Genomic DNA, 27,600 nt, shown 5'->3' on the forward strand with positions numbered 1-27,600 from the left:
AGTCCCTGAGCAGCCTCTGGAGCTGTGTGCAGAGATGTCCCCTCTGAGACGTCCCCACGGTGAGATGCACACTGGCGAGCCTCCTGGATCCAGACGTGTCCCTCTGAGGTGGCCCAAGACGTCCTTCGTCACACGGCTAATGTCGACCTGCTGGGCCTGGACTCTCTGTGGCGATTTGGAGGGGCCTGGGTTTTTCTGGGGAACTGTTTTGTGAGACTAAGTCTTCTTACCTCCTTCTGAAATATTGTTCTGGAGTTCCTGATTTTCCTCATCCGGGACTGTGTGACCACCTGCCATGCTCGGTCTGGGATCCCTGCCCTTGGACACCTTGTCCTCGCTGCTCTGTTCCCCTGAAGCCCAAGGTCCCCCGCTGTAGACGCACTTCCTATATCCAGGGCTCAGTGTTGTTGGCTCGTGGAGCCACTGGGGCTGTGGTCATGGGTTTGGTTATTTTTTTTATTTTTTAATTTTTGTTTAATGTTTATTTATTTTTGAGAGACAGAGACAGAGTGTGAGCAGGGGAGGGGCAGAGAGAGAGAGAGAGAGAGAGAGAGAGAGAAAGACATAGAATCTGAAGAGGCTCTGGTCTCCGAGCTGTCAGCACAGAGCCCAACGTGGAGCTCAAACTCACAAGCCGTGAGATCATGACCGGAGCCGAAGTCGGATGCTTAACCGAGGGAGCCACCCAGACGTCCCTCTTCTTCTTCTTCTTCTTTTTTTTTAATTTATTGTTATTTTTTTTTAATTTTTAAACTTTTTTTTTTTTAATTTATTTTTGAGAGAGAAAGAGAACATGCAGGCAGGGGAGGGGCAGAGAGAGGAGGGCAGAGGATCCCAAGCAGGCTCTGCACTGACAGCAGAGATCCTGAGGTGGGGCTTGAACTCACAAAGGGTGAGATCATGACCTGAACTGAAGGCAGATGCTTAACCGACTGAGCCCCCCGGGCACCCCTGGACGTTCTTCACCCAGAAGTGGATGAGCGCTGGGTCACGGTGAAGGACTGTGGCCCTAAAGTTCACCAGTGTCCCGTCTGTCTTTCCGCCCTTCTGCAGTCCGATGCCTCTAGGAAAATCTGCTCGACCCTCTTCACTCAAACCCAAAACGAGAGTCAGCACAGATCCTTCAGAAAACCTCCCTCTTCCCCTGACAGACATGTGGGCAGCGACTGGAACATCCCCTGGGATGGCCAGGTGTGCAGCCAGCGTCCAGGTGGAGGGAAATTCTGCTGTCATGGGCGGATCAGAAATGTCACTGCAGGTCTGAAATCACTCAGAAGCCATAGTTCTCCATTAGTGCAGTCGCCCTGCCCTGGGGGTGCTGGAAATGAGCAGGTGCCTCTGGTTGTTCTATGATGGAGGATGCTGTGACAGGTGAGGCCCAGAGGGGAGCACAGTAAGTACAGTGCTACAGTGCGGCAGGACACCCCCCCCCCGCCGTGGGACCCCACCTGCTCTCAGCTTTCGTCCACACCGGCTGCTTCCTATAACTTTTCCTAGTACTCACGAGGCGTCGTCACATTGCCAGACTCCATTTGGTCCCGTCCTCACACAGTTCACAGCCATGGACTTTCTAGAAGGATCAGGTTGTCTCCAGAATGCAGTGGAATATCTTTGTGTCTGTGTCTCCCAAGCCTCGGTGGGCACTTTGAAGGCTGCCAGATTCCCTGCCTTACGGGGCCTGTCCTGTGCTCCAAACCAGAGTGTACCCGCTCCTGTGCTCCAAGCCACAGGTGGATGAGACCCGACGTGCTCTGGTCCCTTCTTGCAGGTGTGAACACTCAGATGCCAACTCACCTGATTCTTTTATAAATGAGATGCTCGCCGGGTTTTCGCGGAGGGCTCACAATCAAAGCAGATATTGTCATTTCTGCGGGCTGTGGTTTCCTTTCCTGACACCGAGTTCAGCTGGAGTTTGGAAATATCAAAGAGCTGTATTTAAAAGAAGTCCTTTGGCAATTGATACAGATAGTCCTATATTTAAATAAGCTTTGGGATGACGGAAAGTGTAGCCGAGGTGTTGTGCATAAAACATGGGTTTGATTATAGAACCTCATAAACACTCCTGAGCCTGCGAGGGGGAAGAAGGCTTCAGGAGGCACAGCTAGACCTGAAACGGCAAGATGTCCTTACAAAGAACTGGTTACACAGCATCTGGAAAACTCCGAATCGATTTGCCACAGAGACATACCCCACACCTCCCCATGACATTTCTGACATCGCAGGGAGTGCCTGTGGAGGCTCAGTCCCATGTGACTTTCACGCTTCCGTCTTGCGCCGTGGGCCGTGGGCCCTGGGCCTGGGAGCTGCTGGTCGACCCCCTTCTGAGAAGTGACGGCATCCTGCCCAGGCCCCAGTGTCCCTGGTGCCCCGAGGACCAGGGGCTGCCCTTGCGGGAGAGAGGAGACCTTTGAGGAATGAAAGACCCAGGGTTCCAGCCCCACTGCAACCCTGTACCAAAATGCCTCCAGGTTGAGACCCTTCAGTCGGTTTACCTCCTAGGACTTCATCGTAATGAGCTAAATGGTTTTAACTTACAATTTTGAAGTAATTTCAAATTTAGAAGATAGTTGCAAGAGTAGTACAAAGCACTCCCATCTCACTAATTTTTAAAGGAACTCCCAGATTCACTAATTTTTACTTTGTCCTGTATACGTTATTAATCTCTCTTCTCTCTCTCCTTACTTTATTAAGAGTCATACTTACATAATGAGATTAACAGAATATTTATTGCCATAGTACTGACAGGATAATAATGTGTTTTAATACATACTTAAAAAATTAAATGGCTTGCAATACTTTAATATTATTATTGATTTTGAGGCCTCACACTTACTCACCAGGAGCCCCTTAAGCTGCTTTCCTCCATGTGCTGACAGGTTCCCAGTACTTTTTGACCATTATTTATTTGTGTATTTGTTTGCACAAAAATGTGTTGCAGGCTTAGCTTATATTTTCCGTGGCCCAGCCTAGGAATCAGTTACTTATTGAACTTACTTATCCTGTTAGTGGGAAACTGTATTTAGAAACCAAGATCTAGCCGGTTGAGCGACCGGCTTTGGCTCAGGTCATGATCTCATGGTTTGTGAGTTCGAGCCCCGCGTCGGGCTCTGTGCTGATGGCTCAGAGCCTGGAGCCCGCTTCTGATTCTGTGTCTCTGTCTCTCTCTGTCCCTCCCCCATTTATGCTCTGTCTCTCTCTCTTTCTCAAAAATAAATAAACATTAAAAAAATGTTTTTAAAGAAACCGAGATCTATATGCTACATGGGCTAATGGGGTGTCACTGATCTGAGTCTTTCAACCAACAAAGCAAAGAAACATACACTTGTCTCTTGTCAATCTTCCGTCTGTTTCTTCTTGTATCTACTTCTTCGTCTCTAAAACCAGGAGACCTCCAGCTCCATTCAGGCACAATGGGATTCTTCTCAGCCTCCTGTATTTCATATTTGTGTCTTCCTTTGCCAACAGAGAGAAACTTAGCACCACGCATCATCATGGCGTTTCCCAACTTGCTCAATCCTACGAATACAGAAAGCATTTGCAGAATTGCTAATTTGTCCCATTGTGGGAAACAAGCCTACCAAGGACCTCTTCTTCCCGCCCTGAATGAAGAGAAAATGATAAAAGATAGGCAAAACAATGATGTTGAGCTTTAAACAATAAATAGCACGGGGCCAAAATAATACCCGAAGGAAGGGAAATGAACAGTTAGCCATATCATTCTACAGCTTACTGCTTCGGCATTTCCGGGCAGCGGCACAGAAGAGGCAGAGCTCAGCAGCCTTGCTGAGGTGAGGAGGCAGAACCTGAAGGTCTGCGAAGCAGAGGCCACCAGGGTTTGCGGACCAGCAGCTCAGAGCGCCTGAACCTGCAGAGGTCCTCTGGGGTCTTTGCCTCAGTGTTCATATGTGACTGGTGGGGGGTGGGGGTGCATCGCCACAAGCTGGGGAAGAATTGGTGCAAAGCATTAGGACGAGCAGTTCCCGGAACTCACACAGATACAGGAAATTTCATATTCCCGCCAACAAGATTAGAGAGACCTGCTAGTGTGGGTCATTGGGTAGAGTCCCCAGAAGGTGTTGCCTTAGAAGTTAAGATAAGTTAGCTCTGGATGAAAGACTGCTCTGGACTTTATGCAAAAAAGCTTAAAAATATCCTCAAAAATAATCACTCTGATTTCAAGTATATCACTGTGTTCCAGACCAAAATTTAACACTCCTTAAAGCAGGATAGCACCGATGACATTAAAATTCACGATGCCTGTTATCCAACCAAAATACCAGTTACACAAATAAGCACGCAGATAAAACCCATAACGGGGCGGGGGGGACTCTGTTGATAGAAACGTTCCCAGAAATGACAGAGATTATGGAATTAGCAGATAAGGGCATTAAAACAGTGCACACACACACACACACACACACACACACACACACACATTAGTGAGCTTGAAGATGTAGCCATAGAAATTGCACAAAATGAAGCATAGAGAGAGGAGGAAGAACGGAGCATGAGAACTTGTGAGAGAATGTCAAGTGGTCTAAATTAGTGTAATTTGAATCCTGTACACAGAGAACAGAGAGCAAAGGTGGAAGAAAAATTATTTGGAGACATAGTAGCTGAAAAAATTTTGAAATTTGATGAAAACCATAAATTCACAGATTCTGGAAGCTCATCAGGTCTCCAGCAGAAGAAACATGAAATCACGCCAAGTCGCAAATTGCTGAAAAGAACAAATCTTTAAAGCAGTTTATGTAAGAGAAATACAGGTACATATTACATAATTACATACAAAGTACAAAGACAAGAGTGGTAATACATTTTGCATCAGAAATGTGGTAAGCCGGGAGAAAATGGAGCGATACCTTTAAACACTGAAAGAAAAGTCTCCACTGAGAATTTTACACCCAATGAAAACATCTGTTGAAAATGAAGGTGGGCTTCTGTTCCTCAGCATGATAGACTAAGAACCTAGCAGACAGCATTCCCCTCCAGAGAACAACTGTAATCCAGAAAACGATACAAAGGAGGTTATTCCTGAATGTGCTGGGAAGCAGACAGAATTTAATAGAGTCTCAAGGGGTGGACACTTGCATCAGGAGTAGAGACGTGAGATCATACGAGCATATCTCTGTCACCGAGGCTTAGCCTGTGCTCAGTGCAGCCAGCACACAGGTGAAATGGCCGCACCGTCTTACCTAGAAAACCTAATTACAAACACTGCAGGGATAGGGGAACCATCACAGGGAAAAGCCAGGGGAGGGGCCCCCAAGTCTACCGCCATCTCTTATTGAGCCTGGAAGCACACAGGTGCAGAACAGACTCGGCATAGCTCAGCTAAAGTCAACATGCATGAGCCGAGCTGCCTCCCAGGAGAGACTTTGCAGTTCAAACCCAGCCAAGGAAATGACCTGCTGAGAAAAAGAAAACCATGGTTTTTACAGAAAATCACAGGTTCTGGGATCTCAAAATCTTACCACTTGTGATTTCCAAAATGCAATCCAAAATTACATGACATGTGAATAAAATAAGAAAATGGAATATGTTCTCAAGGGACAGGAAAACAAAATAATTTAATAGACTCTGGTATGCAAGATGCCAAAACTATATAATAATTATCCCAAATAAAGTAAAGCACGTTTTAATTTTACCTTCATTTATTTTTCTATAACACTCTTCCTTTCTTTGAGTAGATCTGAGTTTCTGACCTATATAATTTGGTTTCTCTTGAAAGAGCTTCTTTTTAAAACAATCATTTAACGTTTATTCATATTTGAAAGACAGAGTGAGACAGAGCACAAGCAGGGGTGGGGCAGAGAGAGAGGGGGACATGGAATCCGAAGCAGGCTCCAGGCTCCAAGCCGTCAACACAGAGCCCAACGCGGGGCCCGAACTCACGAATCGTGAGATCATGACCTGAGCTGAAGTCAGACGCTTAACCGACTGAGCCACCCAGGTGCCCTGAAAGAACTTCTTTTAATGTTTCCTGCAAGGCAGGTAACTGGCCACAAATTCCATCAATTTTTGTTTGTCTGAGAAACTCTTTATTCTCCTTCACTTTTGAAGGAAATTTTGCTGGCTACAGAATTCTAGGTTGTTGGTTTCATTTCTTCAACAGTAAATATTCCCCTGCAACCTCTCATTTTTTTCATTGTTCCTGAGGGTAAGTCCAGTGTAATTCTTACCCTTGTTCCTCTGCAGGTGGGATATGTCTCCCTTCTCCCTCCCCACTTCTTTCAAGATTTCCTCTTAGTCTTTGATTTTCTGAGGTTTGAGTACGATATACAAAGGTGTCTATTTTGGGTATTTATCATATGGCTGGTGTTCTCCGAGATTCTCAGATCAGTGGTTTGGTGTCTGTCATTGACTTTGGAAAACGCTCGGCCATTGTAACTTCAAACATGGGTTGTATTCTTTCTTTGTGTTCATGTGTCCTCATCACAAAAATGTTACTCCTTGTGTAGTTATCTCATAGTTCTTGGACGTTCTCCTTCATCTTTTTCATTCTGTTTTCTCTCTGCCTCTCAGCTCTAGAAGTTTCCCTTGACAGATCTTTAAACTCACTGATTCTTTCCTCTGCTGTGTCCAGTCTGCTGAGCCCATCAAAGACATTCTTCAGTTCTCTTATGGTCTTTTTTATTTCCCGCATCTCCTGTTGATGCTTTCCTACAGTTTAGGATGTGCACTCTGCTTCTGTCACCTCTCTGCTTCTGCATGCTGCCCGGTTTTCATTAGCACTCTTAGCAAAGTAATGATAGTTATTTGAAGTTTCTAGTCTGATAATCCCCAAATATCTGCCACACCCACGTCTGGTTCTGATGCTTGGTTTGTCTCTTCTGTTTGTGTATTTTGCCTTGTGATGTGCCTTGTAGTGTTTTTCGAAAGCCAAGCACAATGTACTGGGTGAAGGGAATTGAGGAAGCATGTGACACACAGCGTGTCAGAGGCCAGATTTCCCCTGGTATCCTTGTTCTTGTTTCTTGCTGTCTTTGGGTTGTCCTGGGGATTTTTGAAGCAGGGTCTCCGGCTTTCGTATCCTTTTGGTGTAACCCTTGTGTTACAGAGGAGGGCTGTTGATGTGGTATTGAGGCTGGGGGAGGGAGGTGTTCTGTAGTTCTGTGATTGGGCCCAGCCCCACGTTGGGAACTTTCCTTCTCCGGGTTGGTTAGGCTTTGGTGGAATTAGGTTAGGCTCAGGTTAAGCAGTTGTCCTTGAGGCAGGGCCCTGAAGGAGAACGGAATGTTCTGGGCATACTTCCAAACATTTTTTCCTGTCCCCTGTGGGAGGCAGTAGGATTTTTCTTGGATCTTCATGGTGCGAGTCTGGTAGCCAGGGCTCCTGGAAATAGAGGTCACAAAAGTGTGCTCCTCTCCAAACGGAGACTTCTTTCATTATCATTTATTTTAAAACTTGAAGTATAACTTTGTTTAAAAAAATTTTTTTTAAGTTTCTTCATTATTGAGAGACAGAGGGAGACAGAGCATGAGCATGGGAGGGACAGAGAGAGGGGGAGGCACAGAATCGAAACAGGCTCCAGGCTCTGAACTCCCAGCACAGACGCCAACGGCGGGCTCAAACTCAACGAGCTGTGAGATCGTGACCTGAGCCGAAGTCGTACGCTTAACCAACTGAGCCACCCAGGCGCCCTGAAGTCTGACTTTGTTTAAAGAAAAGCTCTGCAGAGAGCCAGAAAGTCTATAGTTGAATGAAATATTCAGGAGATGAGTGGAGCAGCCCAATGGACAAGACAGTCTGGAGCAGGTAAACTTGAAGACATCAACAGAAATGATCCAAGAGCAAGCGGTTTTTTGTCTTTTTAAAGAATGAAGCCTGGGTGCCTTCTTAGATTAAAGCAAAGGTTTCCACCTACATAGAATTGATTGCCAGAAGGAGGGACAAGAGAGAATGAGGTACAAATATTCAAGAAATAGTTGAAGATGTACTGTCCGGATATTCTACATCTGACATAAAACGGAGATATTCTAAAGGAATGCCAGGAAGAAAAAACATAGAAGTCGCTGCTGGAGCACATCATTATCAAACTGTTGAAACCAAAGATAAAGAGCAAGTCTTGAAAGCGAGGAGAGAAAAATTGCATGTTACTTTACAAAGGAGCTATGATGCAATTAATGGCTGGCATCTCATCAGAAACGAAGTGAGACAAGAAAACAAAGCCAACGTTTACAAAGTGCTGAAGGCAAAAAATAAACTCTATTCAGTGTTCTATTCTTCAAACATTGTTCAGTGAATACATTCTTCAAAATTAAGGTAAAATAAAGACATTTTCCAATAAAGGGAACTAAAAGAATTTGCTGCCAGGAGACCTTGGCTGTAAGAAATGCTGACCTAAGTTATTCAGTCTGAAAGGAAACGCTACTAGATAGAAAATTGGGTCTTTCAAAAAGAATGAGGAACGTCAGAAATGGTAAATATCCTGGGTGAATTTCACAACCCGTAGAAGGTGCACCACAAACACTGAACTTCACTGTGTGCAAAGTTAGGTGATTAAGACAGGTATAGGGGACCCCAGGAAGGAACACAGACTATGAAGGATATATCTAACTGTGTTATTAACGTGTGGCGTAGCCACATTGAGGGGGGAGGGGAGGGAAGGAACTCGATAATTTTGGTGTTTGCTCTGAATACTGTTAAGTCTGAAGATGGAAAGAACTGCATGTAAGCACTGTTCTCTGGGAGCCATATTTCTTTCTCATATGGGTATGATTTAGCAGGTCCAAGCTAGTTCACATGTGTGCTAGGGTTGAATAAATGAGTAAATAAACTGTAGATAAAAGCAGCCAGGTTTCTCAATGTGAGGAAGGAACAGGTAAGTAGGGGAAAGCTACGTAGAGTGAACCCTGTGGTGGTGAACGAGAGTCAGAGATGCCAGGGGTTCCTGTTTATGTTCATGTTCGTGCAGATAGACGCAGAGCTAGTTAAGGCACACGGACTGTTCAAGAAGACAGACGGTAGTGTGGTGATACCTGTTTGATAGCTGGCTCTCCGAAGCCCTGATGTGTAGGGCTGGCCAATATCCGTGGTGTAAGCACTCCCACTGTGTCTGATTTCGAGCTACCAACACGATGTCGCTTAATGCCGTGTTGGGAAGAGAGGTGCGCAGTTAACTCTAGTGAGCCAGTACTGGGGCCAGTACCCTACTGGAGAATAACCATACCCAGGCCACAAAGTTCTCAATACATTTTAGAGGACTGAAAAAGCAAGTAAGATGTTTTCTAACACAAGCAAATTATACAAGTAATCAATAACTGAAATACATCTGGGAAAATCCTCAAATTTTTAGAATTTAAAACAACATTCTCTTTGTGTGTGTTTATCAAGAAGGATATCACAAAAGAAATAAACAATAACATGAAGAAATACATTCCAACTCAATTTATGAATCTGGTATTATTACCCTGATACCAAAATCAGAATCATATATGTTCATGAAGAAGATTGGCCTGTGGTTTTACTTTCTTGTAAGTCATACTTCTTGTAAGAAAGTAGCACTACCACTCTTCCTCACGAACATGTACGTAAAAATCCTCAACCAAATGATAGCATGTTGAAGCCTGCCTTATAGCAAAAGATGTTTCAGCCTGATCAAGTGAATTTCATTCCATGAATTTAAGGATGGTTTAATGTTGAAAAATTAAGAAAATTCACGATAGTTATAGAGTAAAAATGAAAACCATATGGTTATTTTAAAAGATGCAGAAAACGCGTTTGACAAAATTCAACCTCCATCATGATAAAAACTCCTAGAAGTCTAGAGATAGAAGGGACCTTCTTTGACCCAATTGACAGTGTCTAGAAAAACCAACAGCCAATATCACCCTTCATGGTAAAAGACTGATTCCCACCACCACCCCCAATTGCTAGTGTAATGGGGAAAGATAAAGAAGTTAAGTACAAAAATCATTTGCATTGGAAACCAAGGAATAAATCTCCCTTTATTCACAGGATACATGATTTTTTAAAAGAAATCTTAGTGCATCTACAAAAAAAAAAGCTACTAACATTAATGAGTAAATTTAAAAAGGTCACAGGATGCTGGGCCCATGTACAAAAAATTAATTGCATTTTTATTTTTGATGAATAAACAATTATAAATTAAACATTAGGGATACTATTTTCTGGACAATACAAAACATGAAATAAAGTACATAAAAAAGATGTTTATGTTAAACACCTGCTTACCCACCCATGTACCCTCAAATATGAAATTCCTTAGAATGGATTGAAGAACATATATGCATGATTTGTAGGCTGACAACAATAAAATACTCCTCATAGAAATTAAAAAAGACCTACAGAAGTGGAGAATTGATCCCATGTCCATATCACAGAAAGTTCAATATTGCTGAGATGTCCCTCTTTCCTAAATTGATCTATAGATGTATACAAACTCAATTAAAATCCTTGCAGGATTCATTTCCTAAAATTTATGTGGAAATTCGGAGGACTTCCAAAAACTTTAGAGAAAAGTGAAAGTTAGAGGAATCATACTATCTGATTTCAAGTTTACTATGTGCATCTACAGAGGTCAAGTGTGGTGCTGGCCTACAGACAGACGCAAACATCAAAGGGACAGAATGTGTGTGTGGTTGCACACAGATACTCACGTATTTGGTTAATTGATTTTCAGCAGATGGTGCTAGACTGTGTATATGTGTGTGTAAGAGGCCTCCATGTAAAAATTAAAAGTATAAAAGTTCTTAAGAAAGCATTGGTGATAATTTTGTGTGACCTTGCGAGTAGACAAAGGTTTATTTCTTAGGACAAAGAAAGGACAAACAAAAGAATAAAAATACATAAATTTGACTTCATGAACATTTTTAAAAGTTGCTTTTCAAAAGATGTCACAAAGATAATAAAAAGGTGAGCCACGTACAGGAAGAAAGCATTTGCGAAACATATCTGATAAAGGTGTATCAACAATATATAAAGAAGTCTTACAACTCAATAGTAAGACAGAGAACCTGATAAGTGAAGGGCAAACAGTAGAACATACCCTTTATCAAAGGAGATATGCAAATGGACACCAAGCCCAGGAAAAATGCTAATATTAATATTTCCTTAGGGAAGGGAAAACTAAAATCACAAGGAGATCCCTTTACACACCCTTTAGAATGGTTGCAGTGGTAAACACAGCATCACGTGTTGGTAGGATGTGAAATAAACACAACTCTCGTGTGTTTCTGGTGGAAATGTAAGATGATACAGGACTTCAGAAAAAAGCTTAGTAGCTTTTATTTAATAAAGTTAAATACACACTCAACATACACCCCAGCAATCCCACTTCTCAGTATTTGCTCAAGACCAGTGAAAACCCGTGTCCGTGCAAAGACTTGTACACAAGTGTTCACAGAGGAAATTTTTATAATAGTCCCACCCGGAAGGAACCCCAGTGTGTCCACCTGCAGCAGGATAGACAAGCCGTGGAGTATCCATCTGGGGCAATGCTCTTCGGCAGTAAAAGGGACATTCAGCGAAAGCATGTCCACGTGGGTGAGCTGTGTGCTGAGCGGAAAAACGAACCAGGCACAGATACTCCATACCGGATTATTACGGACCCCCAAAATTATAGTGTTAGGGATACTGTTAGGGAAGCAGCTTGATTGCAAAGAGACAAGGAAAGTATTTGTGGGGAAGGGGCTGTTTTGTGTCGAGATTGTGGAGGTTGTTAAAATCTATGCACTTGTCAAAACTTGCTGAATTGCACACTTAAAATGGGTGACTTTTATTGTATGTAAATCATGCTTCAATAAAACTGATGAAAGAATACTACAAAAAAAAAAAAAAAAACCAAAAAACAAACCCTGGGACAAAAGCCCTGGGAAGCTGGTCATCCGAGTCCCCTTTCGGGTCAGTAAGAGCAGGCTGCAGCCGGGAGTCCGTCCTGTTGTCCCAGTTCACTGGCCCAGGACACACTTGTCAGACTCCGCCTTGGGCGTGACAAGTGTCAGTTGCTCAGGGACCGGTCGTGCTCCTGGGGCTGGTTCACAGACCAGGTGGTCTCCACCTGTTGGCTCTGGAATCTTGTCAAGGAGCACAGCTCTCTTCATCCTGGTGGATTCTCTGAATCAGGGGAACATCCGCGGTCCGTCCCCAGGGCTGTTGTGGTCCACATCAGTGAAGGTTTCCACGTTCCGTGTTCTAGCCCTGCTCAGAGAGCAGCACGGGGCCAGTTTCCCGCTTTTCCCTCTTGGCTGTGGTGCCCGTTGTTAACAATCACGTATATCTGTCTGTCCGCAGGACGTCCGCTGTCCGTGTGTCCGGCCTCTTGCTGGAGGAGCGAGCAATGGGGCGAGCGGGCACGGGCACGGAGGCCTTGCCCTGCAGTCCTGCACTCACTGCACCCTCCCATACCTGTTCCCCGCATCCCCCTGCTGGACCCACTCCAGTCATTTAAGGGATGCTCCTTGCAGCATCTATTCTCTGCAGCTACTGAGGGACACCGGTGCGTCCTGACCTTGCTCAGCTGGCCGCTTTTTAGTATCAAGAGGCGAGCGGTGCCAAGATTTGCCCCCGAAAGGAAAGCTCCACGCTCTTGCTTCCTCCCCGTGGAGTGCAGTGCCAGAGGGCTCTGCCTGGCACAGGGCCAGTGTGGCAGCCTAGACTGCTTGCCTTGAGCTCCGAGGCCCCCCTTTTCCTAACCGACTGCGGCTCTTGAACATCGGCGTCGCCTTCGCCAAGAGCCGCCACACTTCAGAACGAGACGTGGGTTTAATGAGCAGCGAGGCCCGCGGGACGGGGATTGATTTTACGAAATCCAAAGATGCAAGGCGGTGACTCCGACGAACGTGGTATCGGCAGTCAGATGGCTTCTCCATCCCAGCCGTGCAGGAGGAAGCGGTGAGAAATAGCATTGCTCAGCAGAAATGTCTTGAACTGTTCCGCTCTAGAGTCAGCTCGGTGATTTCATGTTATGTCAGCCAATTAATACCTTCTCCAGTCTGTCCTACGTGTCAGGCACAGGAGGGATGTGTGCATGTGTGTGTGTGTGTGTGTGTACGCACAAGAGTGCTGTTTCCAGTAACCATGTGGAAAGCATCATCAGCTTAGTGGAGAGGCTGACTTCTTCCCCGCCCAGTAGAATATGAAGACGTTGTGGCATGTTTGGTTAAAGGACACGGTGGTGATGTCATTCAGGATGAGTGATTTACAGATGACATTGAAGAAAAGACAACCTGCTTGGTGCTCACTTAAGCTTTCCTCCTGATAGATGTGGGGGCTCCCTCTAAGGGGACCTGGGCGTCCCCAGGCCACGGCTTCTCCTGTGTGTGTTCTTCCTCCTCTGCTTGCTCTCGTCAGAGGCAGGTGCCCCTGTCCTCCAGAACACGTGTGCGCTCAGCCTCCTTCTGCGGCAGGTGCAGAGTTTAGGCCTTCACCCTGGGCGGCACCCAAGGCGAGGGGCCGTCACTGCAGAATCGTCCCCAGGAAAGGCGCTAACCACTCACAGGCATGCCTGGCTCTCCTGCACGTCGCTTTGTCGCACTCCACAGATGCCACGTGTTGGACAGACTGAGGGTCTGTGGCAGCTCTGTGTCCAGTGTCCGTGGGTGGCCTCTTTCCAACAGTGTTTGCTCCCTTCGTGCCTCTCTGTCACATTTTCGTAGTTCTCTCAATGTTTCCAACCTTTGACGATCGTTACATTTGTTATTCTGACCAGTGATTATGACTCCCAGAAAGCTTGGAGGACGGTTAGCATTTTTCGTTCAGGTACGTGCGTCGTATTCTTAGATGAACTGCTGTTGAGCACGTCTTAGCCTGCGGTGTTGTGTGAGCGTGACTTTTTTGTGCACTGGGAAACCCGGAAGTCGTTTGACTCTCCTCGTTGGGACGTTGGCTCCAGTGGGGCGGTGTGGAGCCACGCACAGCGTCTCCCGGGTGAGCCCGTGCGGCCGCCAGGGTGTGAGTCCCGCGGGAGACGCTGCCGACGTGGACTGCTTTGCCCGCATGGGCATTTACTGATGTCGGTGTGTGAGTGTGTGAGTGTGCTCGAAAATGCGTATGCTTGAGAGTGTGTGTGCTTGATAATGTGTGTGAGTGTGCATGTGCGAGTGTGCTTGAAAGTGAGAGTGAGTGTGCCTGAGAATGAGCATGGGTGTACTTGAGTGTGCACATGCTTGACCATGTGTGTGAGTGTGCCTGAGTGTGTGTGTGTGTGCTTGAGAGCAAGTGTGCCTGAGAATGTGTGTGTGTGCAAGTGTGCTTGAAAGTGAGAGTGAGTGTGCCTGTGAATATGGGTGTGCTTGAGTGAGTGTGCACGTGCTTGAGCGTGTGTGTGAGTGCTTGAGAGCAAGTGTGTGCGCAAGCATGAGTGTGCTTGAGCGTGAGTGTGCTTGAGCGTGTGTGTGAGTGTGCCTGAGAGCGAGTGTGCCTGAGAATGAGTGTGTGCGTGTGCTTGAGCGTGTGTGAGTGTGCCTGAGAGTGAGTGTGCCTGAGAGTGAGTGTGCCTGAGAGTGAGCGTGAATGTGCTTGAGTGTGCACGTGCTTGAGCGTGTGTGTGTGCTTGAGAGCGAGTGTGTGCAGCAGGAGTGTGCTTGAGGGTGTGAGTGTGCTTGAGTGTGCACGTGCTTAAGCGTGTGTGTGTGCTTGAGAGTGAGTGTGTGCAAGCAAGAGTGTGCTTGAGGGTGTGTGCTTGAGCGTGTGTGTGAGTGTGCCTGAGAGTGAGCGTGAGTGTGCTTGAGTGAGTGTGCACGTGCTTGAGAGCGAGTGTGTGCAAGCAGGAGTGTGCTTGAGGGTGTGAGTGTGCTTGAGGGTGTGAGTGTGCTTGAGCGTGTGTGCCCGTGCTTGAGCGTGTGTGTGTGTGCTTGAGAGCGAGTGTGTGCAAGGAGGAGTGTGCTTGAGGGTGTGAGTGTGCTTGAGCGTGTGTGTGAGTGTGCTTGAGAGCGAGTGTGTGTGTGTGAGTATGCTTGAGAGTGAGAGTGAGTGTGCCTGAGAGTGAACATGGGTGTGCTTGAGTGAGTGTGAATGCTTGAGAGCAAGTGTGTGCACAAGCATGAGTGTGCTTGAGCATGTGAGTGTGCTTGAGCATGTGTGTGAGTGTGCCTGAGAGCGAAGTGTGCCTGAGAATGTGTGCGTGTGTGAGTGTGCTTGAGCGTGTGTGTGAGTGTGCCTGAGAGTGAGCGTGAGTGTGCTTGAGTGTGCACGTACTTGAGCGTGTGTGTGTGCTTGAGAGCGAGTGTGTGCAAGCAGGAGTGTGCTTGAGGGTGTGAGTGTGCTTGAGCATGTGAGTGTGCTTGAGCGTGTGTGTGTGTGCTTGAGAGCGAGTGTGTGCAAGGAGGAGTGTGCTTGAGGGTGTGAGTGTGCTTGAGCGTGTGTGTGAGTGTGCTTGAGAGCGAGTGTGTGTGTGTGCGAGTGTGCTTGAGAGTGAGAGTGAGTGTGCCTGAGAGTGAGCATGGGTGTGCTTGAGTGAGTGTGCACATGCTTGAGTGTGTGTGAATGCTTGAGAGCAAGTGTGTGCGCAAGCATGAGTGTGCTTGAGCATGTGAGTGTGCTTGAGCATGTGTGTGAGTGTGCCTGAGAGTGAAGTGTGCCTGAGAATGTGTGCGTGTGTGAGTGTGCTTGAGTGTGTGTGAGTGTGCCTGAGAGTGAGTGTGCCTGAGAGTGAGTGTGAGTGTGCTTGAGTGTGCACGTGCTTGAGCGTGTGTGTGTGCTTGAGAGCGAGTGTGTGCAAGCAGGAGTGTGCTTGAGGGTGTGAGTGTGCTTGAGCATGTGAGTGTGCTTGAGCGTGTGTGTGTGTGCTTGAGAGCGAGTGTGTGCAAGCAGGAGTGTGCTTGAGGGTGTGAGTGTGCTTGAGCGTGTGTGTGAGTGTGCTTGAGAGCAAGTGTGTGTGTGTGCGAGTGTGCTTGAGAGTGAGAGTGAGTGTGCCTGAGAGTGAGCATGGGTGTGCTTGAGTGAGTGTGCACATGCTTGAGTGTGTGTGAATGCTTGAGAGCAAGTGTGTGCGCAAGCATGAGTGTGCTTGAGCATGTGAGTGTGCTTGAGCATGTGTGTGAGTGTGCCTGAGAGTGAAGTGTGCCTGAGAATGTGTGCGTGTGTGAGTGTGCTTGAGTGTGTGTGAGTGTGCCTGAGAGTGAGTGTGCCTGAGAGTGAGTGTGAGTGTGCTTGAGTGTGCACGTGCTTGAGCGTGTGTGTGTGCTTGAGAGCGAGTGTGTGCAAGCAGGAGTGTGCTTGAGCCTGTGTGTGCACATGCTTGAGCGTGTGTGTGTGCTTGAGAGTGAGTGTGTGCGTGTGCGAGTGTGGCGGCAGAGGGAAGCAGGCAGACGTGTCTGAGGGAGGCGGAGGCGCAGCGGGGCTGGGGTGTGGGTGTTGGGGGTGGGGGCACCGTGTCCCTGAGTCTTGGGGACAGTGGTGTGTGACCAGGAGCTTCCCAGCCGCGGGCTGCTGAGGGGAGACGTTGTTCACGTTCGCTGCCGAGGGACGGACGCGAGGCCTTTCCCGGAGTCTCTGGGTGACCGTGTGGCTGGTGCGTGGAGGCTTCGAAACGGGTGGAGGGAGGGCGAGAGGTGTCGGGGACGCTAGCTGGGACCTTCCCCGGAGGGTGGCCCGGGAGGCCACCAAACCTCAGCGAGAACATCGTAAGAGGACTGAGGGGATTGTCACTCATCTCCAGTGATGAGCAGAAGTGGCTTCGCAGGTGACGGGCTCAGCGGCCGGACCCCCCGCGCCGTATCGGGCCCCCCTCCCCGCTGATTAACTCGTGTGCGTGTCAGACACCGTGGGCTCCATTTTAAACACTGGATCCAATACGATAAGAGTATGACTCTTGTTCAGGGTGTCATAATAAGTTAACCGAAGAAGAGGCAGAACGCAAACTACTATTATCCTGAGCTGCCCTCCCCAAAGCGATGTCACGTGCGTGTAGGGGACGTGTTTTGCACCGGGTAAGACCTGAGGTTTGCCAGCCACGGGCTGGGTGCCGTGTCCCCGGGAGGCACAGGGCTTCACCGCAGAGCCGGGCCGGCCCCCCCGCAGGCCTGAGGCCCCGCGAGCTGCCCACCCGGGACGGACCCCGCGTCGGCACAGCGTGACGCACGTCAGCGAGCAGGTGGTCGGGGCCACGGCAGCCACGGCAGTCTGTTAGAGCTCGTTTCTCCCAGGAAGGGAAAGAGCAAATCAGCCAGTGTGTTATGGCCACAATCAGTAACCCATCTGGCAGGTTTATTCAGTCTGAGACTCCTCAATCTTCTCCGTAAAGACTGCTTTCTTCACCCACTGAGAACAGACCTGTCACTCTGCCGCAGGAGGTGGCCCGTTGCTGGCAAGCGCTGCCGGGGGCCAGCAGCCTTGGGTCTCCCCAGGGCACTTGGGCACCTGGACCCCTGTGTCAGCGCTGGGCTCCTGCAGCCCCCATCCCTGGGGAGAAGGGGGTTCAGGACACTAATCCCCGTGTGCCTGGGCTCTCCTGGAGGACACGCCTGCGGGGGGGGGGGTGGCGACACCTGGGACCATCAGGGATGATGTCTGATTGCATTAGGAGCAGACTCGCAGATCTCAGAGACATGGGCCCCGGGGAGGGGCCGTAGGTGTGGGGCCTGGGGGCCCAGGCCGGCACTGGTCAGCAGCTGACCTAGTTAAGTGCTCTGAGTTCACGGAGTCCTGGTGCCCTGCCCCCTGCCCCCACGCTGGAGGTGGGGGGCGGGGAGGCCACCCTGAGTGCAGCCAGCTGTGCCTGGCTCCATCGGCCACCACGCTTACACGCCCTCCAGTCTTCACCGTCACCTTCCCAGAGAGTCTGAACCCCGTGTATGAGCAGGCAGGAGGGCAGCCCCAGGTTCTCGGTCTCATAGGCACTTTCCGACCCCTTCAAACCTCTTCCGCTTCTTGTCGAGCTGCCCTCCCCTCCCCAGTGCCTTTGCACACCATCTCCTGTGGTCCCGGGGCTGTCTCAGGCTGGCACCACCCTCCCTGGGGGCTGTGGGCGCCTCTATGGGGCGAGACCTTGCTGCTCCCTGCCTCACCCCAGTCCCCTTTCTTTCTGACTCCATCGTGCTTCAGAGTCAGCCCCTCCTAGGGGGATAGAGGGTGGGAATAGTTACCTTCTACAGGGAAACCCCCCAAACCACAGAGGGTGGGCTTGCTGCAGGGGACAGAGATTTAACTTCTTATGGAAAGACCAATAGGCTGGCCTAGGCAGAGCCCTCCGTGGCCCAAGCGTCTTCCTTTTCCTGGTGTGAGGGGTTCCTCTTCCTTTCCTGTGTCTCCCACGAGGAGGTGCTCACGGCAAGCCCTGGTCCAAAGTGGAGGTACAGAAGAGGGGGAGTATTTCTGCACCCCATACCCTCACCACCCTCCAGGATGCATGACAGTGTTTCCAAATGCTCCCCCAACCACAGGCAACAACCCGTATTTCCCCACAGAACTCTGCCTCTCGGTCTGAAATGCTTGCATTAGGTCACTTCACACATCCCCCAAGAACTACGGACGGGGTGTCTTTGCATTGGTTTGGGTTTGCTGGGAGCACAGCTTGGGCCTTGGGAGCAGGGAGTCTACTGGGGGAAGCAGGTGTGAGGGAGCAGGGAGAGCCAGGCCGGACCGAGGAGCATCTCCAAGGCACCTGCTGTGGGCAGGGGGCCCTTGATTCCTCTGGGACCCCCGGAGAAGCATCAGCCTGAAGGACAGGAGGCAGGGGCGCCTCACAAGTGGCCGAGGGAAGCCTCGGGGCCAACAAAGCGTCCCTGCATTTCCGGGCTGTGCCCGTGGCCAAGGTGTCAATCACCCAGGGAGAAGATGCTGAAGAACGGTGCCCCTGGGGGACAGTCCACCTGAGAAGACAGGTGCCCACGGGGACCCGCTCACTCAGATGCCCACTTGGATCTCACATCTGAGAAAGAGCGTGGACTAGGGCACCCGCGGTATCTGCTCCCTGAAGCGCCTGGCTTCTCACTGTTGAGGAACGATTCAGTTTAGAACTACTACAGGGTGGTCATTGTTTTTCAGTCCTTCAGGGTTCAATACATAAATAAACGAGGCAGTCTCCGCAGGAGTTCAGTTCTTTCAAGGCTGAGCAGAAGTGTGGAGACCCCATGAAGTGTCTGAACGGCCACCCTCGGTTGACCCAGAAGCCCTTCCTGAAGATTCCTTTACATTTCCTCAGGAACGAGGACCCTCCTCGGGGTGGACGAGGACATCGGAGTCGCCGCGCCATCTGAGAGCGTGCAGCCGTGCGGGGGGGGGGGGGGGGCGGGCTGCAGGGGGGAGATGCCTGTCGATGGCGGCTCCGAACCCAGCGGGCATCCGCCTCATCTGCCACGGCCTCCGAGCAGCAACCACACACCGCTTTTCAGCCCCGTGCAATTCAGTTCTTTCCCTTCAGTTTCAATATAGTTTCACTCTGAATTTTCTGCCAGACCCCTCACCATTTGGAAAGTTCAGGCCCTCGGTTGGGCAGTACACAGGAACTGCTTTACAAAGGAATGATGTGATTTTCTGCAGAGGACTTCCTTTGCGAGCCAAGAATTTGTATTTTTCCACACGGTAACGGGCTTTAGTTCTTCACAAATAACCATCTGTATCCATCTTCGGAATAAAAAAGCAGGTGCCTCTTAAGAGCGCGGGTCTTTGGGGTCAGAATTCTCTGAATATGAACCTAGTTTCCCCCTTGCCTAGGTTTTTCTGACCTGGAGTAGGTTATGTAAGACCTCCTCGGATGCAGACGTTATACTGTGGACACTCAGAGTACCGTGAGGGTCCGATGAGGTCACGTACATGCAGCAGCTCTGCTCGAGCTTGTGCAGTTAACGCTCTGGGAAGGCTGGGACTCCGTGAATTGTGTTACTCACTGCATCTGAAGAAGTGGACACAGTATCTCCTCTGACCCTAGAATCCTGGCGGAGTTCAAGCATCTGCGGGTGTTGATTTGCCATTGCTGTTTCAGGTGCGGGGGCGGGTGGTCCCGGGCCACAGCTGAGGCTGTAGGCACAGACAGGCTTCATGGTTTCCTTTGGGCCGAGAACAGTGTCCTTCAATTCAGAGCCACTGGACTTGTGCCTGACCAGGCACGGGCAGGACATTTATTTCTGTGGAACGCCTTGGGGGATGACCCAGCAGGGTCGCTGTGGAGGTGCGTAACTATGAAACCCCCACACGAACAAAGCCAGGAAGACCCCACCGGAAGCAGCCGTGTCGTCTTGGATCGGGATCAACCGTTTACAGGCAAAGCCTCTCGCGCCAGACTGGCCGCGGGCGACAGTCACAGATTCTGCTTTTGCTCAGGTCGTCCTATAGGCCAGACCAGGCCAAAGACAGGGCTTGGAACTTACTCAACAGATAAAATATTTAGCTGACTCTGATGAGTCCTGTGGTTTAACTTTTGCAGTTATTTGGATGAAAATACAGCCAAAGATGTCCTCCAGCAGTGAGGTCTTTCTCACGTCTTCCGTCAGAGGAAAGCCTGCTGTGTGGACCCTAAGCGCACGTGTCACAGGCTATGGGTTGTACTAGTGGGAGCAAAGCGCTTCTAAACTACACGCGGGACATTCCTGATTCCAGGTCAGAAGCAAGGCTGCCCGCCGCTTCTGTTCCTCTTCTGCCCAACGTTCTAGAGCAGAACCTTCATCACCCTCCCAGGCGTGTTAAGGACAGAAGAGAATTTGCATCACGAAAACGGCAGGAACCTGCCTCCTCTACCACGAGGAAGAGTTAATCATCACACCAGGACTTTTTCTGTCATGCAGTCGGTTTTATTAAAATAGAACAGTGTCAGTTACTCGTGGAACTTGATAAAAAAAAAAGAAAAGAAACCGTACCTGTTCACGGTTCTGTCCCTGCCCCCGTCCCCGTTCCTGTCCCCAAACCGTCCCCCTGGGCCCAGGTCCCTTCCGTCTTTTCTGGTCGCAGGCTCTGTCTCCGTTGCTGCTGTGCCTGGAAACGCGAGTGAAAGCAGATGGCACCAATCGTGGTAATTAAATTATCTGTAGCCTCGCACTGATTGCACTTGGAGGCAGCAAGCAAGATTCATTATGAGGAGCTAAAAGCCCTTTTCCACTTTGATGTGAACCACTTTGTTGACATGAAAAATTTGATTGGGATTCAGATGTAGTTATTCACCGAGAATCTCCAATTTAAGAAAATGTTAAGTTAATTTGCAACTCTAATGTCAAAGATTCACAAGGAAAAAGGATGCTTTAAAAAATTCTGAAATAGCATTATTATTGAAAATAAAGCTGTCCCTTTTTGCCTGGTATTGAGAAAAATTCCCCCATTACACAAAATTAGTGAAGGGAGTGTGGTGACTTCCCAGAATCCAGGATGGTGGGTCTGTTACAATCATGCAATGTTGATGAGACCATCTGGGCTGAATGAAAACCGAGGGGAGGAAGGAAACGTCTGTGCAGTGAGGGAAAGGTCCGGGAGGTTCCCTCATCGCTGCGAAAAGGAAGGAGAATTGACAGACGGGAATGGGGCTGCGAAGGATCTTTCGGGGTGACTGGTCGCCTCTGGTGCCCGGAGGGCTGTGACACAGAGGGCGGCCGGGCCCACGGCTCTGAGAAGGAACCTTTCTTGGGAGAGCGGATGGTGCTCCGGACGATGAAACAGGTGAATGTTTCCATTTGGGAAGTGCTGTGCTGAACAGGAAATAGATGATGCCCGAGACCAGCAAGGCACGCGAAGCGGTTCTGCGGCCGCCAAGCTCCCAGGCTTCCTCTGCCATCCCACCCTCTGAACCCAGACCCCGTGTCACTTCCCCAGGGCACCTCTGGTAGCAGAGGGACTTGCCTGATATGAGGGGAGCAGGGTCGGCAAAGAAGAGGCCCGAGGGAAGCAAGGAGAGACGTCAGTGTTTCCTGCTGTCCTCAGGGGGTGGGGGTGGGGGCTCAGGTGAGCAAACTCCAACCCCCCAGGATGGGAGTCAGTGGGAGGCAGATGGGGATCTGGAGAGCTAGGAGGGTAGGACTGGTGTAGGGTTGCCAGATAGAACACAGGGTGCCCGCTTCTATTTTCAGATAAACAACGTCAGTATTTGGGGATATGTGTCCCCGAGACTAATACTAAAAAAAAAAAAAATGGTTACTTATCTCAAGTTCAAAACTAACTAGGCACCCTATTTTTTATTGACCATGTCTGTCAAGGATAGACTGGGGTGGGCATTTGGGTCAGGGAGGAAGGAGGAAGGGGCTCACAAGCCCATGAGGAACCTCCCGGAATTCACGAGATGGGCCTTCTAGTGGAGGTGACGCTGGGTTCTGAGGTGCTGGCCAGGGCTCTGAGTAGTTGTTGGGAGGCCCGAGGCTCGAGTCTGTGCACGGAGAGGGCATCTGAGTGTGCACATCCAGGGTGGTGGTCTCGTCGCAGACGTGCTTCCAATGATGAGGTTGAAAAGTGCATTCCCCTTTTGGGATGAGCACTGGGTGTTGTATGGAAACCAATTTGACAATAAATTTCATATTAAAAAAAGAAAGAAAGAAAAGTGCATTCCACATCCCCTGGAAGCAAATGTGCAGAAAATGGGCTCCAGTAAACCCTCATGCACCTGGCAGGGAGACCCCATCATAATACAGCTTTCCCAAAAATGCTTCTTTACCGTGACACCTTATTTGAACAATAAAATAATAATAGCGAATATTTATCTAACATTCACTGTGTTAAAGGGGCTACGCTAAGTGTTTTACGTATTTTCTATCATTTAATTGTCCCAGAAGTTCTTTTCTGTTTTTTTTTATTTTTTTAAAGAAAATTTTAATGTTTATTTATATTTGAGAGAGAGAGAAAGAGACAGAGAGCAAGTGGGGAAGGGGCAGAGAGAGAGGGAGACACAGAATCCGAAGCAGGTTCCAGGCTCTGAGCTGTCAGCACAGAGCGTGACGTGGGCTCGAACTCATGAACTGTGAGATCAGGACCTGAGTGGAAGTCGGACGCCCAACCGGCTGAGCCACGAAGGCACCCCTAATTGTCCCAGAAGTTCTTATACATCTATCCAGTAACTACTCTGTGCTGAGAGTGAATTTCTAGCTCCTGCCAAGTGCTCCTCCCCATGAGGGTGGTGGTGGCCCACGTGAAGCACTCAGGGGGCAGAGCTCGGTGCCCAATGTGCTGGACGTGTCCAATCTTTGCAATAACCCTTTACAATTTGAATTTCAGATCAATAACAATGGACCCCAATTATTGTCCCAAATATTTAATGGGACATCTACAGAGTGGAACTTGTACTGAAAAGTTTGTTATTTATCTAAAATGGAAATTTAACCGGGTGCTGTTAGTAGCTCTTCAGAAAACTAAAGCACAGAGAAGTTAAGGAATCGCCCAGAGCCACACAGCCAGGAAGCAGATGAGGCAGGATTCAAGTCCAGGCCAGCTGTCCCCTGAGTCAATCCCTGACCCGCACTTGTGCCCCCCGACCACACTGTGTTCGTGAAAAGTGAGAGTCCTTGGAAGCCCTTGGGGCTTGGGTGAGGAGGAAAGATAGAGCTTGACCAGGGCTGCAATGATGAGGGTTACAGAGAAGGCTCTGGAAGGCCACGGGATTGTGAGGGTTTCTTGGGGAAGAAGTGTTTATTTTGGGACTTGAACACTGGATAGGAGGGGAGACAGGCAAGGACATTCCAGACAGACTGGCTTGGGCAGAGTCCTGAGTGGTAAAGAGACCTCTCCAGGAATAGGGACAGCTACATATTTGTGGGGTTCAGTGCAAAATACAAGGCAGGGCCCCGTTCAAAACTTACTAGGAATTTAGAGATGGTGACAGGAAAGCATGGAGTCAAGCACAGGGCTCTGTGTCCTGTCCAGGAGGGACAGCACCAGGGCTGGAGGGCAGGTTGTGTCCTGTCCAGGAGGGACAGCACCAGGGCTGGAGGGCAGAGGACAGGAGGAGGTGGCTAGGGAGGCAGGGTGGGGAGCTGAGCCGGGAGGCCATATGGAGATGCCAGACTTTGGTCCAAGGGTAATTGGAGGTCATGGGGTCTCCAGGTGGGTGGGAATATATCAAGATTGGCATTTTAAGGGGTTTCCCTGGCCACTGTGTGGAGCATGGACTGGGTTGGCTGCTGGTGACTAATGTGGCAGCTGTCACAGCTGTGTTCAGGAGACGCACGTCAATGGCTTGTTGGGGTCGGGGAGTGGGGGTGGCAATGGAACGTGAGGAAGCAGGCAGTTCGGGAGCTACGTGGGAGAGGATGTGTTGCAGGGGGAGACAGGGAAGGGAGACACGCGGACTTCCAGGGTGGGGCCTGGGGTGCCGGAGGAATGATGGAGAGGGCTCTGGGGACGTGTGAGGCCCGCAGCTCACCGCATCCGGCTCTAGAGGAAGTGGCTGCAGATGTGGGTCTGAGCTCAGACACGGGTTCGGGGCTGGATATGCACACGTGGCGGGTGCAGAGGTGGTGCCAGCCCCTGGTGGAGAGTGCAGGCGGGAAGGGGACCGGAGCCCCCCAACCACTGGCCGATGGGGATGGGCTGGCACACCGCTGTGCCTGGAGGGGCAGCCAGGGAGAGAGCACACCAGGGACTCCGGATGTGTGGACGATTTGTGTTGCCAAGGGCCGGAGCGAGAAGTAGGCAAAGAGCCGCGGAGTCCCAGAGCAGCAAAGCTGTGCTTCTGGGACGAGCTCCGGATTCAGAAAGTGTCAGGGCTCCAGGGTAACATGGCAAGGGACCAGCCACATCTGCCTCTGCCTCGCGCTTACCTTTGACATTTCGGAAGTCTGTGCGCTGCCCTTCCGATCTCCCCCTCCTGCTCCTGCTGGTTCGAGGTAAGACTGGAGTCCAGGCCAGGGATTCTAACCAGAAGTCCTGAGCGCCATTGCTGGCATGGCGTGTTTGATGGCCAGGGTGAGACCCTGCAGGGCTCTGTCCCCTCCGAGATTGAGTCTCTATTCCACCGTTCCCCCCTGGATTGAGGACCAGGCTGAGAAAACCCTCCTTCCCCCCTGTGCCGCTCCCCCCGCCCCACCATGTCTGACTGTCAGCGAACACGTGTCAGGAGGAAGAAACAGGCCTTCATCGACATCGGCCATTGAGACTGGGGTTGTTACAAGACGACTTCGACTATCCTGAGTTATTTGTAAATAGTCCCGGGCATAGGAGAAAAGAGAGAAATGACGCCAATGTTAGAAACTAAAGAGGAGACGTCACGCTCCACAAAAGTACCTGATGGCCCGACCGTGTGAGGCGGGTGACTGTGCTCTTACCCAGCAGGAGGGTTGCCTGGACCCGAGGCGCTGGTCCTGGGGGCTAAGCCACCCCAGACTCTCAGTCTCTGGCAGATGTTGAGTCTCCAGGGATCTGTGCACCGGAAGGACAAACAGCCACAGCCACGCGGGGACTCTGACGTTGCTGAACTACCAGGGAAGGAGTGGAGCCCAAGCCGTGGAGGAAAGCGTTCCTCTTAAACCCTGTGCTGGAAACGCTCAGACTGGAGAGACGTGAGGGGTCAGAGCCGGATGAGACAGGGGGGAGAGAGGAAGGCAACACAGGAGCAGGGGGCCCCGGAGGTCAGGAGACACCGCAGCAGAACGTAACGTGTGGCAGCAGAAAGAAAAGCAGTGTGTAAAGCTGAGAGGCAGAGAGATTCCCCGGCCGAGTGCTGAACCGGCACAAGGAGGGGAAGGTTAGGGGCTCTTTCAGAGTCCGGAGGGAAAGGAAAATTATATATTGAAACGATAGTCGACCACAACCAAAGGCTTATTTTAAAAAGAAAAGGTTAATTCGTTAATAGAAGATTGATAGACATACTTCGTTCTATCGGTAGGGTAAAATCCGTCATTTCAGGAGAAAAATCTTTTTCAACGTTTATTTATTTTTAGGACAGAGAGAGACCGAGCATGAACGGGGGAGGGGCAGAGAGAGAGGGAGACACAGAATCGGAAACAGGCTCCAGGCTCTGAGCCATCAGCCCAGAGCCCGACGCGGGGCTCGAACTCACGGACCGCGAGATCGTGACCTGGCTGAAGTCGGACGCTTAACCGACTGCGCCACCCAGGCTCCCCCAGGAGAAAAATCTTGAAATTAGATTGCTGAAGCCACAGAGGGCATGGATAGAATTGTTTTTCTGCTTATAAAAACAGGAGTATCACAAAAATAACAGGAGCTGTGATTCAAGGCATGCTTTCAAAAAGTGATGAAGAGTCTGCAAGTCTCACAACGGTCCCCTGCGGTCAGTACTGGGACATCAGAGGAATTCACGCAGAAGGACGGCCACAGCCACCTGGCCTGCGTCTGCCATGCCGTCCCAGCAGGGGTCCCTCCACGGGGCAGGCGGGATGGCGGGAGCACTTGAGTAGGCCGGCACTGGCTTTCCGCACCATGGGAAGGGCGCTGTCAGAATGGGAAAGGGAGCCCCCCGCCATGCGCTTTGTGACGGTGGGAGAGTCGAACGCGGCTTCTCCCAGGCAGACTTTCCTCTTGTCTCTACCCCCATCCCTCGGGTATCTGCCTCCCTTGGTTCGGGGCAGTCTCTGTCTCCTCTGCCTGACGCCTTGCCCTCTACTGTTTTCTCAGTTTGCCTGTGTATGTTTTATTGGTTGGACCCTGTGGGGAATAAGGAAGGAGCGCGGGACTCAGGCAGCAAATCCACGCTGAACCTCTGCCATCTTGGTGCCCAACGTGGTGCCAGTGGGGTGCTTCCACAGGTGTAGCTTTCGGGGAGCGATGACGCGTGCTCGGGGGCGGTGCTTATGGTGTGGCTGTGATGCACGGTGTCTGGTGTCCACGGGTGGGTGGCTGCTTTTCCCCGGCAGCCGGTTGCTGGGTGAGGCTGGCTGGGATTTGTGCTGGACCCGGGTGGGGGGAGGAGTCAGGTGCCACGGCTTGTACGGCAGCTGCTGATGACGCAGACCTCAGCGACCTTGAATGTAGCGAAGGTCAACCGAAGCCCTAGAGAACCGAACTCGGAGAAAAGGCAATTTTGTCGGGGAGAAGCCTCTGACAGAGGTCAGAAATCCCAGAAACATACTACAGGCTTCAAAAGGCCATGGGCTTCTATGAGAGGAGAGCACATGACAACTCAATTAAACTCCTGATGGATGATTTCTCCCGGCAGAGTTGAAGTTCACAGGTTGTGACCTCCGGACAACAAGTGCCAACTGGCTGGCATTCAGACAAGTCAAAAGCCTTTTCCCCTCATGTTTTTCGTGTTGTCTGTGTGCCTTCCTTCCTCTAGCTCACGCTGAGTGTCTGTGGCCAGCATCAGCGTGCTCTCGACTTCTGTCGTGCGTCAGGTTCTAGATCCAGATGTGCTGCAGGGAGCTGTCACAGACCGTGGGATGGGATCTTCGTCTCCAGAACTCGTGGGGAAGAAGAATTCAGCGGGGGAGGGAGCGAGGGGGTTTGTCATGTCCCCCGGAAGTCAGCACCACAGCACCTGCTGGCAGGAAGCAGACGGCTCTGTGCAAGACAGGACCCTCTGACCAGACCAAGGAGGAGAAGGAACAACTTTAGAGATCAACGTCCTCAGGCTTTAATAGATACAAGGAGAGAGATTTAGTTTTCAGAATTTCATAATGAAAGGCAATGTACATGTTATGAGAGTACCAACACCATTTTTACGTTATTAACGTATGTCTTGGGGAATTTGAGGTTGGCCCTTAGCCTCCTTATCTAATGGCCGAAGGACTATGAACCCACAGTGCTGGGTGTCATTTGAGGCAAGAACTTAAG

At 50.1% G+C, this 27,600-nt stretch overlaps 1 protein-coding gene across 6 annotated transcripts in view; it reads left to right on the plus strand.

Moving 5' to 3' along the window:
• The window catches only part of LOC109492789, a 408,688-nt gene that overhangs the window by 350,482 nt on the left and 30,606 nt on the right, over positions 1–27,600 (plus strand). The window contains exon 5 of one of the 6 annotated variants that reach the window (XM_045040860.1): positions 12,256–14,259. The exons of the other annotated variants lie outside the window; for them this stretch is intronic. The gene's annotated coding sequence lies outside the window, so the exon portion shown is untranslated. Of the gene's footprint in view, positions 1–12,255; positions 14,260–27,600 lie in introns of those variants that run through there. 6 annotated transcript variants of the gene reach the window in all.

The sequence above is a fragment of the Felis catus genome, chromosome D2 (assembly GCF_018350175.1).
Source record: "Felis catus isolate Fca126 chromosome D2, F.catus_Fca126_mat1.0, whole genome shotgun sequence".
Classification (NCBI taxonomy): Eukaryota; Metazoa; Chordata; class Mammalia; order Carnivora; family Felidae; genus Felis; species Felis catus.